Raw genomic sequence first — 18,240 nt, 5'->3', positions numbered from 1 at the left:
CCAAAAAAAGGAAGAGGACAGAACATTTTAAAACTCATTCCGTGAGTCTAGCCCTACCCTGATACCTAAGCAGACAAAGCATAAACTATAAGAAAACTATAGATCAATATCCCGTATGAACATTTATGCAAAAATCCTCAACAACATAATATTAAACCAAACTCAGCAGCATTTTAAGAGGAATTATACTCTGACCAAGTGGGATTTATTCCTGAACTATTTCAACATATGAAAATCACTCAATGTAATATACCACAGTAACAGAATGAAGGAAAAATCCCACGAGGTCATTTTAGTTCATGAAGAAAAGGCATTTGACAAAATCCAACACTCTTTCATGATAAAAACCTTGAGTAAACTAGGATAGAAAGAAACCACCTCAACCTAATAAAAGCCATCTATGAAAAACCCATAGCAAACATCATTTAAATGGTGAAAGATTGAAAGCTTTTTTCCCAAGATTAAGAGCAAGATAAGGATGCTTGCTTTCACCACTTTTATTTAACAAAGTACTGGAAATTTTGTTTTGTTTGTTTGGATAAGTTTTTGACTATTAATTCATTTTGTCTATCACTATGCATTTTACTTCTATAGTGATGATCAGAGTGCATGATAATTATTGATTTCCAACTTTTACCTTAGAGTGTGAGCAATCTTAGTTTTATAACTTCTGGTGTTAATACAGCTTACTCTGTGCTGGGCCCTGTGCAAGGTTCCTTACAGATATCTCATTTTAATTCATCAGGCAGATATTGTTTCCATTTTACATGGTAGGATGGAGAGTTTATTTACATAACAATTTGACATAGCTTTTATGTGGCAGAGCTACCTCTTAACCATGGTCCACCTGAGTCTAACGCTTCCTGTGCCCCTTCCTATTTTAATGATAGGTAGATAGATAGATAGATAGATAGATAGATAGATTTTTTTTCATGCTCACATGTTTCTTGGCATTGAAAATTATTAAATGTCTCATCACCAGATGAATGAATAAAGAAGCAAATAAATGAACAAGACAAAATGGGGTTAATAATTTGCCAATACTGAACTGATGAATTCTTCTTTCCTTCTTAAAGTCTTGTTCTCTTTTAACCTTTCACTTTCAAGGCCAAACCTCATGACTCATTGTCTGAGAGAGAGGAGGTGGGGATTGTCACCAACAAAGAAGCCATTGAACAACTTTGAGTCTCAGAGCTGATTTTCTCCACATTTTTAGCAAGAAACTTCAGAGAAAGTCTGGAAGCGAAGTTGCATACTATTATAAATGAGACTATTATTGTTTTCGCCTCTGAATCAATTAGAATGCATAAGTTGGGTTAAAGAAGGTTAAATTTTGTGATTCTTGTTGACTCTAGCAATGGACGAAACCCTACATTTTGAGGTTTTGTTTATCTATTTGTTTTGCCCCCAGCCCTTCACACCCCAACAGTGGCAATTACTTTACACTAACCCATTCACGTACCTCATCTTAAGATGTTTATAAATGGAATGTTTTAATTTTAAAATAAATGACCTAGAATTAAGGATAAAATTTTATCTGGAAAAAAGAGGATAAACAATCCCACAAAAGGACAAAGCTTTAACCTCATTGGAATTGAGAAATGAATTAAACATCCCTGTATTCTGGAATATGGGTGCCCATTTACAGAAACTTTTACCTTTATTATTATTAAAAATATTGGATATAATTATTTTAACATGCAGGAAAGAGCTTTCTGTTGATTGTTTGTTTGTTTGTAATCCCTTCCTTTGAGTTAGTGCCCTTTCCATTCCACATGGTTAGGATTGGGCTCCAATCACTGGACCCTGCTACCCCTTCTTCCCATCACAAGTGAGGGTGCTTGACTCAAAGCCAGGCCATGGAAGTTATTCTCCCAGAACCTGAGCTCTTCAGCACAGACTGAGAGAAAGTGGGCAGTTGCAGCTGAGTTTTCCACGGTAACAATGTAGAAATTCAATCCCTAGATTCTCCTCCTACAGGAATTTCATAGAGCTGCCCTCATTTCTGTCTCAGTGTTCAGATCTTCCTTAAATTATGTGTAACTCTGCACTGTAGATTCTTTATTTGTACCTCCAGATTTAATCTCTGTCCTCTTCTTTTCGCTCTTTGCCACAGAGGCTGATACCCATGGACTGCCCCTCACCAGGGCTCCAAAAACTCTGACCTCTCAAAGCCAATAGGAAGGACCAGTAGAAAATAGAAAGGCAGGAGGGGAAAAAGAATTGGGATTTTATTCCCTTTGTGCCACCCCCTCCCTTACCATGGTTCTGTCTCAGGCTGATTTATTCTGTGGACACAGCTCCTACAATCTTCTCAATGGCTATAGCTTCTGCCCACTTCAGTAATAATTGCCACTTTAGGAGCAGTGATGCCTTCCTGCTGTTCCTAGTTCCCATGTGGCTGCTTCACCATCCTTGTGGGTCTCCTTAACTCTGCCCATATTTCTGCATGCCATATCTTTCACTAAAATATCTTCAGTGAAATCTGCTGAGTATGCCACCTTTTTCTTGCCAGGATCTTGACTGATAAAACTTGCTAATATATGTCTAATACGTTCCTTTGTCAGAGTTGGCATCTGTTTCCCACACCAAAGGACCCACAGATCCATCGACCTATCTTTTTGTCTATCTACATTAATCAAAATTGTTTAGTTTGCATTAATGTGTATATGTGACAAGTATTAGCCAACTTTCTATGTATAATTCAATGTGTTCTCTAAGAATTATTCAGCAACACTTATCTTTAGAAAAGTTTCTTAACCTACATCTGCTTTTTGGTAACAATCTTTGTGAAACATCAACTATAAACCTAATAGACATTCTCCTGTTCAGATTAAAAAAAAAAAAAACACGGTTTTGTCGTTGATGTCTCGTTTCACTTCCATCTTATACCCAATCTGTCAACACTTCCCATTTTCTCGACATTCTGAATCTGATCTCTCCACTCTACTTTGCCTCCTTATAATTTAGACTCAGACTCTACAGCCAGGGTGAGTCGTTTACAACAGAAGCCAGGCCCGGTCATCCGTCTAATCCCAATCCTCTCAGGGAACGACTCTCCCAGTAAAAGCTACAGTCGTGACAGTGGCCTCCTAAGCCCTGTTACCGCTCTGATCCCATTGCCTACCACCCCTCCCCCCCAAACTCTGCTCCAGCCACACAGACCTCCTGACTCTTCTTCAAACCTCCAGGCTCACTTCTATCTCAGGACTGGCAGATGCTGTTCCATCTACCTTCAGTGTTTTTCTCACACGTCAAACAGCTGTTTGCTGGAGGTGATCTTCTTAGTAAACCTTTCCTGATCATTTTGCATGAAAGGCACCCCTTCCTATTTCTCTCGATCTCTTATGTGCATTATATGCACATCTCTTATGTGCATCCCTGACCCGCCCTTCTTTCTTCCAGATCCAGCCTCCTAGAGGAACCATGTCTTCTGCACCTTTGGGTGCCAGCTGTTGTGCCAGGCACGCGCTGCTGCAGAGGAGGAGATGACGTTAAATTCCCCATGAATGTTCGGAGGAGAAATACCAGAGCTGCCGGCTGAAAACTATCCAAACAAAAGAAATATCCCCAGGATGGACTTCCTCTTTCTCTTCTTGTTCTACCTGACTTCGGTGCTGATTGGTGGTGTTCTGATCTGCATCTGCTCAAAAACACATTGCTTGAAAGGCCTGGTCGGAAGAGGAACACAGGTATTTTCCTATATAATCCCAGAATGCCTTCAGAGAGCCATGCTAAAATTGTTTCATTACCTCTTCCATACACGAAACCACACCTTCATTATCCTGCACCTCATCTTGCAAGGGATGATTTATACTCAATACACTTGGGAAATACTTGGCTACTGTCGAGAGCTCGAGTTCTTCCTGTATTACCTCCTTCTGCCTTATCTGCTGCTGATTATAAACCTGATTTTTTTCACCCTGAGTTGTGTGACTAACCCTGGTACCAATAACAAAAGCAAACGAATTACTGCTGCTTCAAGTTTATGAATTCGATGAAGTGATGTTCCCCAAGAACATGAGATGCTCTACTTGTGATTTAAGGAAACCAGCACGATCCAAGCACTGCAGTGTGTGTAACCGGTGTGTGCACCGCTTTGACCATCACTGTGTGTGGGTGAACAACTGCATCGGGGCCTGGAACACCAGTACCTGTTCCTGACCTTCCCAAGAATTGTCTTTCTGCTGGGCTTTGTCGTGGTACTGACCTTCCTCCTGGGGGCTACCTGTGTTTTGCTCTGTACCTGGCCGCCACCAACCAAACCACTAACGAGTGGTACAAAGGTGACCGGGCCTGGTGCCAGCATTGCCCCTACATGGCCCAGCCACCATCTGCAGAGCCCCAGGTTTACCAGAACATACACTCCCATGGGCTTTGGAGCAACCTTCGAGAGATCTTTCTATCTGCTGCACATTATGAGAGAAAGAAGAAATAACAATGGAAGAGTGTAACTGCCTTTTAAATATAGTATACATTTATTTATACATGTGGATACTTAAAAAAAATCTGCTCTTAACATCAAGTAACATGCTCAATATTTTACTTCTTTATTTATTGATTATCTGTCTTCCCGACTAGAATGTAAGCCCATAGGCTTTATTCACTGCTGTGTCTCCAGCGTTTAGAACAATGACTGGCACCTAGTCTTATTCAATAAATTGTTTTGAAAAAATGATATAATAGACTCATTTTCTTCCTTCAGCGTAAGAAATTTCCAACAAAAGATAACTAGTCTTGTATTAGTAACTACAAAATTATTGAAATTTTTATTTTTAATACAACTGACTAAAGGCTTAAGGAGATCCTTTTACCAGGTAGAAAAAGAAAATCACAGACTATTTCTCTATCTTCATCTTTATTTTCTTTGGAAACACCGTATTATAGAACTAGGGTCAATTCATGCCAAATCATATAATAGCAATAAAATTATTGAGTCAATTTTATAATTGAATATGATTCAGATGACAATGCAAAGGAGATTGACTCCAAATCTTAGATTTAACAATATGATTTTTCTAGAAAAAAGGAGAAGAGATGTTAGTATATCATTACATAAACATTAAATTGAATTTGGGTAAGGAAAGTGCTATTTATGAGTAATAGCTTAAAAAATGTTTAACTTTTCTGTAGAAATAGAAGTGGCAGTTTATTATGGCATGTATTAGAAGTAGATGGAATTAACAGTAGATTTTATTGGGGTCTTTAAATATGTAATAAATGAATGAAAGGTCCTTATTCACCAGCAGCCTTGGAGATAGTTAAACGGTACAAATCAGGTAACTCATCCTGGGCTATTGCTTGACTAAACTTCTCAGGAATAGTGAGGCTTGGAAATAAGGCACAGTAATCGTCCCAAGGGTGGTCCAACGAGTAAGAAACTCACAGAATCGTGGAATACCGGAGCCTGAAGTGGCTTTAGGAGACTCAAGTACTGGCCCTAGAGGTCAGTTGAAATAATTGGTACTATGGATCACCAATTAATGAAAAACACTTTTTATCTCTATGGGGTGGGTTGACTTTGGATGTGCTAACACAAATTGGGAGTGTTGGAAAGCAGTGCCTGGAAAACGGGTCGATGAGCCATCAGAAGCCCACGTGGGTGAAGACTGAAAAGCTCCTTAAGGAAACTCATACTAAGGACAGAAGCTCTGTAAGCACTAAAACACTGTAAGCACTAAAACAGCCCCAAGGTAAAAAAGGACGTAGTGATTCTCAGGCAGTGTTAGTGCCTGTAGATCAGCTTCACCCCTACCTGCCCTTATAGACGTCAGTGTATCCCAGGCAGAGAGAGACTGAAAGAACTGCTTCACTAGCATGCACCCAACATAAGGGAAATGGATTGCTGGGATGCTTATATCAAAGCATAATGCTAACGGCGGGAGGATGACCCTCTCTAATCTACACTGACTCACATATACTCATATGTACGCTAGCCACACGCACGGCACCAGCAAGAGAGCTATGCCCTCTGAGAGAAAGTAGAGACCACAAGGTCCAATCAGTGATGCCCTGTCTGCCACGCACAGGCAGCTCGCCGCAAGGTCTTCCATGCCCCACGCTCCATGGATTTACTGAGGGTGAACTAATCGTGTGCACGAAGGCAACACCCTTGGGGACTCTCAGAAATTTGTGATTGAGAGAGAGGTGGATAAGAGCAATGAACATCTGAGTATTTCTGAAGATAACCTCAGAGTTACTCACTAGCTACTAAATAACGTGGAAGTTTGTGCTACCTGAGGAGTGGCTTTTCCTCCTCTCAAAATCAGGCCTATCAAGAAAGTGATTCTCTATGTGAAGGTCTGCAAAGATTTATTACTATAGTTATCATTGAAACATATGTATCTTCTATCAAATGTATAGAACTATAGGTTTGTAAGAAAAATCTGGGATGACAGAATAGCATAGCAATTCTGCCCTTCAATTATTTTACTTAATTAGGAAGAGAGTAATAACTCTCCTTCAAATGCATGTGAATGAATTTTAAACCAAATAAGTAAAATCAAGTCAGTTCTGGTTTCTTTGTACTGATAGGAGACAGTCGCTAAATGGTGAAGTTGACTTTGGTGATTTTTTTACTTCTTAGCTTCCATTTCTCATACCTAACAGCCTTCCAATTTCATTTTGAGAATGACCTCTCTGATTGTGAGCTATCTGTCTTGGTAGCACACCACATTAAGCTTCTCTGTCCACCCCTGAGAAATGTGAAATAAGGCAGAGGCTTTTAAGAAACAAATCTCTTCCTACTGTTCCAATACAGCCAAGGGAAGAACACAGGAACTGAGCTCTTCCTCTCCTGCAATTTTGAATCCTAAGTAGAGCACCATAAGGACAGGGAAAAAAATACATATGATTTTGCTCACATATTCCAGCAATGGCACATGAATGAGAGTTTTAAGCTCTTCTTGACTCAAAATACCGTGGATATACTTGGTTTGTGTCCTCTTCAAGGTGATTTCTTCAGCTTTCTCATCAATCTTATGGATATTCTTTTTGCTGAATTTAGTTTCTGTGATTGTACCCAACTATCTTGATACAGACATTGGGTAGTGTCAGAGGTGGGTGGTGACAGACTGGGGTGCGAATGTAAACTACTGTGGTTTGTATGTTTGTGTCCCCCCAAATTCATATGTTGAAATCCTACTCCCAAGGTAATGAAGTGGCCTTTGGGAGGTATCTAGGCCTCATAAATCTGATTTGTGCCTTTTAAAAGAGGGCAGAGGATGCTCCTGAGTCTCTACCATCTCACATAGCTCCCTAAACTTTCTACCATGAGAGGACACAGCAAGAAGCCAGCAGTCTACAATCTGGAAGAGGGCTTCCACCAGAGCCCCACTGTGCTTGAACCCTGATCTTGGACTCCCAGTGATCTTTCTCCAACAGTGAGAAAGAAATATCTATTGTTTATAAACTACCAAGTCTGTGATACAGTCATCTCTTGAGGTCCATGGATAATTGGTTCCAGGACATCCCCTTCCAACATGGACACAAAAATCTATGGATGCTCAAGTCCCTTATATAAAATGGCCCTCCATATGCAGGGTTCCACATCCTCTGACTCAACCATCTGCAAACCAAATTATATGTGGTTGGTTGAAGGCACAAATGGAGAACCTGTGGGTCCAGGTATTTTATTATAGCAGACTGAACAGACTAAGACATAGACCATCAAAGAGATATGAGGTACTTGAAATTGTACAAGTTGCCAAGATGGAACTAAAAACAACAAAACTCCATTCATATCCTTGTAATGGAATCTAGAAACTCAGTACCAAGTGAAATGTCCAAACAGCTAATTAAGCGCTCACCTGTGGCCACTTAGAACCAGCTGCCCACTGAGAGTGAGCCTCTGGATTACTAGGTAACTGTGTTGCTATGAAACAATATAAACAGCATGAGGAGTTTCTGTTTTACTGTTTTCACAGCATTTATTTGAAATGTTCTTTTCTGCTGTTAAAATTGCTATTTTTGGCCTTTCCCCACTAGAATATAAACTCCATGAAGACAGAGACTTAGTCCATTTTAGTTTTTAGTTTTTAGTTCAGCACTCTGATCTCTAGCATTCCTGGGATATGGGAGGTATTAAAGAAGATATGTGGAGGGAATACATTAATTCTAGACCAACGAATTACGTCTACTACTGAAGATACGCTCATTATTAAGCATCCTTTACCCCAGCACGTTTCAGAGATGATGCATCTAACAGCCCCCTTGCAAGGACAGCATGAAGGCATTCACTAATAAAATAAGTTTGCTAGAACATGAAAGGCTAGGAACGCCAAACACTTTCAAATCTCCAGTGAGAGTAGAAAAAACAGACAATGACGCTGCTACTACCAGCCACCTGGTGTAATGGTCAGTGCACCACAGACCGTGCTGGGGCCTGCAGGACACACAAAACCACCAAGCTGCCCTGGTGAAGTCACAGCAATAACATGCAACATTTTTTCAATGAATGTGATGTTGAATACAAATGAAATGAAATGTCAAGTTTCTATGATGCTATAGCATCTAAAATTTGACAAAATAGTAAGGACATCAAAAATCATAAAAATCACTAAGCATAAGTCATAAGTAGAGACAACATTGATGAGTTTTAGCTTGTGAAATATTACTTTAAAATGATATCCTAACATGATTGAAAATATAGTACCTTCAAGAATATTTGGGCAGAATTATTTACAAATCACACTAGTAAAATCTTCCAAAAATAATTATGTTCTAGTTAATTTATTTTTAAAATTCATATAATCAATAGAAGTATCTTATACTATGATACAGATATGCTGTTTTAAGTTTTTACAAATAATTGTATTTTTGAAAAAAAAAGGTTCTGAAAAGAACTATAAATCCAGCAATATAATAAAATAAACTTGTCAGTTAATAAGTATTCAGAAAATTAAGTGCTTTTCATTTTTAATTCTTTGGTGTCCCTTTTCTCTGGTAAAAGTTTCCAATATGTGTTTTGATAATACGGTTGGCTAGCACCAGACCTCCTCGCAACAGGCGGGAGCATCCAGTAGACCCCTGACCTATAGAATAAGCTATTCTGGGAGGAAGGACCAGGTCTAGGCCCTAGAATCCCTTCTAATAAAAACTTTAAATCAAGAAGTGTTGTATTCTTTGTTGGGTAATAGGAATCTGTACCACTACTAAGACTTGAAAGATGCAGGGCTGTCGAGTCACAGAATATCCCATTTTCCCTCTCTAGTTTGTCCAGTGCAGAAAGAAGAATGGGTCTTAGCAAACAGCAGCAGTCACTGTAAGCTTAACCGGGTGTGGTGATGCCAGTCCCAGCTGCTGTTTCAGTGGTGCTCTTCCTGCCAGAGGAAACCACTGTAGTCCCGGCACACAGCATGCAACTGTCAGCCTCGTGAATATTTTCTTCCCTCGGTCCGATTTAAAGAAGTCCTCGTACCTCCAAAGCAGCTGTTGTACTTTGTGACCGTATATATCCCTGTGTCCTGACATAATCTTCATTACACAGAAGCGTTTTCAGCACTCACTTGTATCATGAACTAAGAAAAACACTAATCAGAGATACATTATCTTAGTATACCTGGAACATTAGATGCATATGCAGTTTACTTGACAGCCATCCATCCTAAAATCTTTCTAAGGAACTAATTTGAATCCTTTAGCAACGAACACATTTAACATGTTTTATCTGCTTTTAGCTAAACTGATTTTCTGGATGTCAGAGAGCTGACTGAGGCCTCTCTGGATAAAATTATCTATTGTTATTCCAACTGCCAACTCATCCAAGTCTTTGCCTTGGTATCTATTTATTTATTTATTTTTCAATAAGACAGAATGTGTGACCAGCAATTGTTTCACGCTTCTAATTAGATTCAATACAAAAGTAGGAAGAGCTGACTCAGAGATTTATCTTGTGAGGCTGATTTATGCTTTCATGAAATCATAGTGTGCTGGATGAAGGCTGGTGTCCCAGCGCAACAGGAATTATAGTGGTATTTGTCTTTTCAAGTGGCATCATTTAACCAAGGAAAAAGGAAGGCAGCCTTTCAAAGCATCGTGGCTGCCAGTAACCCCAAGCGCACTTTTGAGGGGTAGCTTCCTGCTGAGTATTTGCTGATAAACTTGGAACAGATATACTGCATACATCAGTTCTAATTTAGCTGCTTCAGAGAACATTTTTAAAATAATTCCGTTCAGAAAGGAAGAGATCAAAGAAGATGTAGAGGGTGGAGTGTATAAGAGAGTAAAAGGGGAGAAGTTCCAGAGGACTAGTAGATCTTTTTTCTCTGTCAAGACATTCTTGGTTTTTTCATTTCACCATTCTATTGCATCACCAAAATCACAGTCTTTAGACAGCAGTGAGAACTAGTGGTTAGCAATATAACAAGAAACTCTCAAAATTGAAATTTCCCAAACCCTGTGTTTGTATGAACAGAAAGCTATTAATAACAAATACTGATTGCCCCATGAAATTTTCAACATTAAGTACCAGTAATTTGTGAGGTCAGGAGTTGCAAATACTTAGCAGAAAATAAGTCACTCCTGTCACCCGTGTCTTTGGCTATTACTGGTGGATCATGATATTGTGCTTCACTTGACCCCAATGAGTCCTCAAACTTTTTTTTCTTTTTAAACAGCATACTAGGAAGACTACAACCTGGTCATAGGAATCAAACAATATAATGCCTACTTGCCCTTTCTTTTCCAGTGATAGACTGAATGCAGAGTGAAAGGATCTCCTTTTCCCTACACTCTTGTCCTCGCATCATCTCCATAAGCTTGTCATTAATTCATAGGACAAATGATGAGGTATATATGAAAAGGAAAGAGGATTTTTCACAAAGCTCATTTGAACATTCTTATAATATTGAGTTAATTTCTGCTTTTGAAATCAAGCTACTTTATGGTAAATACTCCCACTTTTACCACAGTACATCACTCCTACATTAAAGGAAATAAATTGTTTCCATTTCTCACCTCTCATTCATTAAAAACAAAAACAAACAAAAAAAGTTTTATATGCTTTGAGCTTCTCATAACAATCCCAAAAGAACTAGGTCATTTCAAATCATAATGTATATTTATTTATGTAACTTTCTCTAGAGCTGCCTTCCATTGCAAAAGCCGGCCTTCACCATGGTATCTCATTTCTGTCATTTCTTCAATGATAGATATCTCTAAATTCTAAATTATTCTATCCATTCCCTTTGTATTTAATCAAGTTTAGACTTCGGATAACTAGGGATTCCAGAGACAAAAAAATCCTGGAAAGAGATGAGAAATAACAACAGTTGAGTTTTTTCCTTCCAGTCAAATATATTCCAGTAAATAGAAATCCTGTGCAAAATGTAAAAAATAATTTTATTGAACATATTATGCACATTATACATACCAACCTGCCTGCCTTATTAAAGGAAACCACTGTTTCTAATTTTTTTGTTGACTGGAGAACATGTTTAATAAATTACAGGTCATCAGAAGAGACTACAGTTGAATCTGCTAGCAGCCTTTAAAGCCACTTCCCAAAGGAACAAAATTCAGCAATATTAAATTATTTCTTACATTTCCTATTTTTCTACTGTAGAATATTCTCTGCCAAATTGGCTCTGTCGGAAAATTTTCTCCTATACCCAGAAGGCCTTACAATAGATATGTAATCATGTTTAGGATTTTTTGACTAATAGAAAAATCTGTAATTTAAAAACTATTATAGTAAAAGAAACTTGATATCAGTTTACCAAATGTATTTAAGCCAGGTGCTTAATATATATTTTAATCCTTTTAATAAATGATCAATACAAAGGAAAATGAAATTTATTTGTATTTTTGGGGAATATTTGATCCATGTCATGGCACATATTTCTTTGTTATATATAGATTTCTAAATAATTGGAATTTTGCAAACATAAGCCATCTTAAAGAATATATAAGATAGTATTGATATAAACTCTGATAACAAAATATGGTTAAAAGCAACTGTTTATCCTGTTTCTTACTTTGGTGTCTTTTTATTAAATATCAGCAGCGTTCATTGATTCATTTACAGTAATACTCTAATTATAAAGCTTTTTCTTTTTCCCAGAAAATAATAAAGATATAGGATTATTTCTACCTGTGGAACTTGATCAACATTTAAATGTTGTAGACTTAGTCGTCTCTGAAAGATAATGACACTTAACTGACATATTTTTTTCTAGTACATAGTTTTTATTCCCATGACCTGTGAGGTCACTCAAAGATTTTAATTCTACAGTTGTTTTTGTTGAAATTGAATGATTTCTTCACATAAAGTATTATAACAATACAATCTTTTTCCTTTCATTTTTCTACTTTCCCTTTCTCTTTCTTTTCTTTTCCTCTGTACTCATCTCTTGCCCCCTAATTAAGCAAAAGGCAAAAACAATTATCCTTATGGAATGCATACATAGCCCAACATTGTGCTTTTATATGCTACCTCATTTAATCTTCTCAATCATCCTATTATAGAGACAAAGTTCAGAGTCTATTTAATTATCCTAAATCCCACGAAGTAGCAGACACAGAATTAAAACCCTTTCTACTTCAAGGAAGGAGTTGGTTTGGAGCAGTGCAATCACTAACTGGTTCCCAGGTATATAGAGGCCTTTGCAGACTTCAGCATAAACTCGTAAACATAGTCAGATTGGTAATTAGGAATGCTTATGTTCCAAAAGTTCATTTGTCTAGCCAACAGTTTAGAACTTAGAAATAAAATAAGGTTATGGATGCCATGCCAAAAATAAATACCAAGTAGGTCAGACTTTTAAATTTACAGTGTAACAGAAGAATGGGATTAGCAATCTCTTTCATGCACATCTCAAAGGCATCATTCCATTCTCCAAAATGGCATATCTACATGACTTATCCACTATTTTTCTTCAGTAGAAAAGTGCTTTTTGCATTTAAAAAATTATTTTCCTTGTTTAATTTTAGGCTGCAGTTAAATGTGTTCCTGCCACTGAATAAGAAGCACATATACTAATATGAAATAATTTTTTTAAATATTTGGATATGTTAAAAAAAATTTGTCCATGATAGGTGGAGTGGAAACGCCTAGTTTTTACATTTTATTATAATCGAGGTTAATCTTGTACTCGGCTTTGTTTCTCCCACTCTTTCTGAAGCTTGAAATCTTTCTTAGTCACCGCTGCACATTAAGAACACTGCTCTTTGTCTGCACTCCCACAATGCATTCTTGCTTTCTCTCCTCCTTCCCAAAACACTCACAAGACAACTGTTTCCTTGTAGTATGTGTATTGCTTCTAAGCCAAATTTAGTTGAATTTTATAAATGCCAACAAAACGTGGAAGGGCTGGCAGTCTAAACGCAATGGCCATGTTCTTCATTTTGTACAGTGAGACTTCTAGAACCTCATACACAGAAATTTTTTTTTCTTTTGAAATATTGTATGAAATAGATGCAAAGAGCTGTCCCCTGGAAGTCACATATGGATTAGATTTTCATTCCCTCAACTTACAGTTGAGTGACTTTATTCTTTACCCTCTTTTGTAAAATTGGGAAAATACTAAATATTTTCCAGGATGGTAGTAATGATTACATGAAAATATGTTTAAGGTATATAAATATTGTCTGTGACAATAAGCGAGAGCTCCATTTTCAATTTTCCATTTAACTTCCTTTCCTAATTGGCACTATATTTCTACATCTATCCTCCTAGCCATTTACATAGAATTATATATCATGACTCTGCAGTAGCCAATATAAATCAGGAGCCAAATTATAAAATCTTTCATAGAAATCTGTGTACATGTATGTTTGGGTCATTTGTATATCAGCAGATTTAGTGTGTAAATGGAAGTGAAGGGAGTTAGGAGGATTTTTTTTTTAATTCATGTATGAAGTGATTTCTTATGGGATGATAAGATAATTGAAACATGCCTCAGAATGTGGATGTTTCATCCTTGGCTGATGCAGCACTTGGTACCACTTGTTAATGTCCTTGTGTTTCTATGTCTGTTACTGTCCTTTGCTGAGGCTGGCTTTCTTCAGAAATGTCGAAAAGAAAATCTTTCCAACTTTCTCTTCCCAATTCCAAATCTCTTTTTATTTATTTTATTCTTGTTCACTGATGCCAATGTTCCAGGAAAGTATTTGGACAAATTTATCTTCATAGCTTTGCCCTGATACATAACATACAAATAATATTTTTTTCACATTCTTGGGAGATGGGATTAGAAAACTCTTTCTGTAGACTATCATGCTGAAAATAGGCATGCTTAAATTTCTGTGATGTTTTCCCAAAAAAAATTCACTGTTTGCAACACATAAAACATGAAGTGTTTACAAATTGCCAGGGGAATGCGCTCTGCCTAAAATAAAGAAGCCAAAATTAGTATAGTATATGGAAGAAAACTACTTCTGATTTTATCAAATGTTTAAAATTATACTATCAGGTCATCTAAGCCAAAAAACTGAAGTCAGTCTCAACTGCTCTCTTTTCCTTGCCCTCAAAGTACAATTGTTAGACAAGCACTGTTTTTACTTTGAAATTTACTCATTCTACAAATGTGTATTGTGCCCAATCCTGTCCTAAATACTGGAGAAATAACCATGAATAAATAGACAAAAATTGATGTCATTGTAAAGCTTACATTCTGCATTGGTGCACACTGGTGGAGAGTTAGAGGTGGGAGAGGATGTGAGACAATCAAATAAGTAAGTAAAATATACAATATGTCAGAAATGCTTGGAGAAAAAATTAATCTTGGGGAAAGAGCAGAGGGAGAGCCAGAAGGAAGAGCAGTGGCTCACCGCTCAAGGAGCCAGATGGGGATTAGAATCTAGGGATGAAGAATGACCTGGGAGTCCCTGGGGTTCTTGTGATGACTGATGCAAATGGGGATAAAGGGCCTAATGAGATTTTTACTGATGGTGTCAACAGAGATAATGGTGATGACGTTGGCAGTGAAAGGAGGGGGGCTGCGGGGGGGGGGTTTCCTGCCAGGAGAAAAATCTAAAGCCTCTTATTCATTCTTGCCAACAATGATGAGGGGGTCAGGGAAAGGCATTGATGAGAGCCTGTAGAATTCCTCGACTCTTTCTGGACTCCTGCCAATCAAATTTCTTCTTCAAAACTCTCCCCTCCCCTCCTCTCCCCTTAGCCCTCTTCCCATTCAGGCCCGTAACAGCTCTGCCAGGGCTTTAGTCTTGCTTCTTGGAGTTCATTTTTCACACAATCAGAGAAAACTACCCAAACAACAAATCTAGCCATGTCACTCTTACTCCAGACCTTTTTTGGTAAAAAACCATGAGCATGTGACCTATCCCCTTGTTCCTGACTCATTCTTTATGTTCAAATAACACAAAGCTGCTCTTAGTTACTGGCCCAGAGCATCCTACATGATTTTTTCTTGCTACTCCCCCGATGTGAAATACCCTTTCTCCTTTCTCAACCAGACTAAACACAGCTTTGGCATCTACACCTCCAACTCGTTTTTCAAGAAGCTGAGTTAAAGTGCTGTGTCTCAGAACTACCACTCTGCCCCAAGCCCGCCTAACTCTGGAGAACCAGAGTTAGAGAAGAGGGTTCTGACATGGGATGACTCAGTGTAGAGAATCAGGGCCAGTTTCTGGGGGCTGCCAAGTGTTTTAGGAGACAGTACAAAAACGGAAAAGAGCCAGTGCTGAGACCATCCTTAGCATCTGAGGAAAAGTCAGAGCACGTCCACGCTGAGGGGCCCCATTAGCTCCTCACCGTGGGGCCATGGACAACTTCATGTACATCAGCCTTTGCCCAAAACAGGAGGACTTCCTGCTCTTGAGACCACGTGACTGAATTGGCCTGTGTAACTACCTTCATTGCACTGCCATCCATCTCACCACCCCCAGATCTTCCCAGAAAATCGTAAGCCTTACTTACTTTAGCAAATAGGCAGGAAGAATCTTTGGCATCCAGAATAAAAGAGGCAATGTGGAAAGGAAGAGTCCACTGCCAGACTGAAGATATCTTCGCATCTATTATGTTTATACTACCAGCTTAATTCACAGTTTGGGGATGGTCTGATGGACCTTCTAAGAATCACCTATATGTGGAGATATTGTACTGACTCTAGGAGTGACAATATCTCAGCATTAGAATTTTAGTTAAGAACAGAGTCTTATTTTCAATTTTAATACTGCCTCTTAAATTACATTACACTGAATTTCACATATATTCAAAGGTAAAGAATATTGTGTAATATATCCACAACACTAACTTCTGAGTATCTCAAAACACCCAGCCAGCATTCAAATTTCCTCAATTGTCCTTTAACATTTTTTGAATTATGACTGAATTTTCATTTTATTTACCAGTCATCAAAATAATAAATTAGCTCACTAGAATCCTCTAAAAGTGAGCAACAAGGGTTTTGTTTGTTTGTTTTGGCAGGGGAAGTGGGATGGGGAAGTAGGAAATGGTTATGAGTTCATAGACTTATATATTGTTTGCAGTGCCTCAGTCCACTGTAGTTATTTGTTGTTGTTCAAGTTGTTCCATCACTGAGCAGTAAGCACATCTTCAGAATGGCTCTCAAGTCCTCTTGTCATGCCTTCAACAGTCTGACAGTCTGTCTGTGTGCTTTCTGGTGTGACAGGACGTTCCAGGTTAACTCATATACTTCCTGCCTCATTCCAATGGAGTCAGCCACTTCTCCAAAAAGCCCTGGTCCCTTTTAGGAAGAAATTATACTCAGAGGCATGCTATTCTTCCTAAAGATATACACTGCTAAGCTCTTGGTAACCTTTAATAAAATTTTCTTTACTCCTTGATTAAAATCACCCTGAATCCAAGATTTATATATATCTTGAACTTTGACTCAAAATAGCATAAGGTCAAGCCATAAATATTGTCTAGCCCTAATTCTGCACATTGTTAAAATGAAGCACTATTGTTTTCCTGTTACTGAAAAAACAAAACCAAAAATAAACATAAAAAATTTACTTTTACAATTCTAAATAAAAAATTAAAAATCTAGACTCTTTGTTCTGGTATAAAGAATTTATTTTTTTGACCTATCAGTATCTCCCTCTACAATCTTTGGTAAATCAGGTAACCACATAGCAGGGAGGAATCAGAAAGAATCTTGTACATGGTTTTATAACTTTGGTTTTTAAAGTAGAACTTATTTTTAATTAAATTTTATAGAGAATCTTGATCTATAACCAAACAGAATTAAGGCTACTTTGGTTAAGGAAGCCCAAAACCCCAGTGTCCTGAGGCAGCCCTGACATGCCGCTGCAAAATTTAGAACTCCAAGACCCTGATTTGAATATCATTGATCTAGGGCAGCTTTTGTATTTTGTGGATGAGGAGATTGGGTTATAATAAGTTTAAGTGATTTTTTTCCTGGAGTAAGAGAAATCTGGATTAATGATATCTAGGGCTACATCTTAGATTTTTTTTATTGATAGTCCAGTTTTGGGGTCACTTTTAACTATGTATCTCAAGGCATCCTCTCTAATTTAGAAGTAAATATGCAGAAACTCCCTCATTTGAGAGCTTTTTGAGAGGCTACAATCAATAAGTGTGAGAAACACTGAAAAGATATTACACAATATATCAATATCTCTTTGCAGCTTCTCTACATTTATAAAAAATCAAACTGCCCCACTCTTAATGAGCTAAGGCAGTGTACTTCATCACTATTAAAAAATTATCAACCAGATGATGATGGCACCAATAATACACTGAAATTTGGATGTACGCCATATGAGATCTGCTTACACTTGACTTACTAAATGTAAACTGGAATATTCTCAGTCTCTGGTAACAACTCAGTGCAACACATGGGATATTATGACACAAATCATGTAACACAAATTAACATGTTTTGGTTAAGCACTAGGTAAAAGAGCCTACTTGTTTCAAAACCTGATCCCCTTCCTTTTCCATTGTGGTATGTTTTATCCCTCATAGATCACACATTAACAGAAGGAGAAGCTTTTAAACAAAAAACTCAGATTTTTCTATTTTAGACTGAATCTCACAATATCACTTTTTGAACATAATTAGGAAGCTATGTTCTCCTTCTGTTAATTTTTTTACTGTTCTCTTTCTCTTTTACATGGTCCCACAAATTATAAACACTTAACTTATTAAACAGTTTTATGGAAACCAGAACAATACGTGAGGCAGCTCACTTACTTAGAATGACAAGTGTAAGGACAGAACTCATTTTAAAACTACATTATAGAAGTTTCCAAATATTATATCCACAAATATAAAGTATCATTAAAAGTTTC

The 18,240-nt window shown here is 37.7% G+C and overlaps 1 pseudogene; it reads left to right on the top strand.

Annotated features, from left to right (window-relative positions):
* Positions 1 to 3,499: 3,499 nt before the first annotated feature.
* On the top strand, positions 3,500 to 4,438 carry LOC102544144 (palmitoyltransferase ZDHHC4 pseudogene; annotated as a pseudogene).
* The last annotated feature ends 13,802 nt before the right edge of the window (positions 4,439 to 18,240 follow it).

Source organism: Vicugna pacos, chromosome 3 (assembly GCF_048564905.1).
Source record: "Vicugna pacos chromosome 3, VicPac4, whole genome shotgun sequence".
Lineage (NCBI taxonomy): Eukaryota > Metazoa > Chordata > Mammalia > Artiodactyla > Camelidae > Vicugna > Vicugna pacos.
Note: the sequence above shows the minus strand (reverse complement) of the source record. Positions and strands in the feature narration are given on the sequence as shown.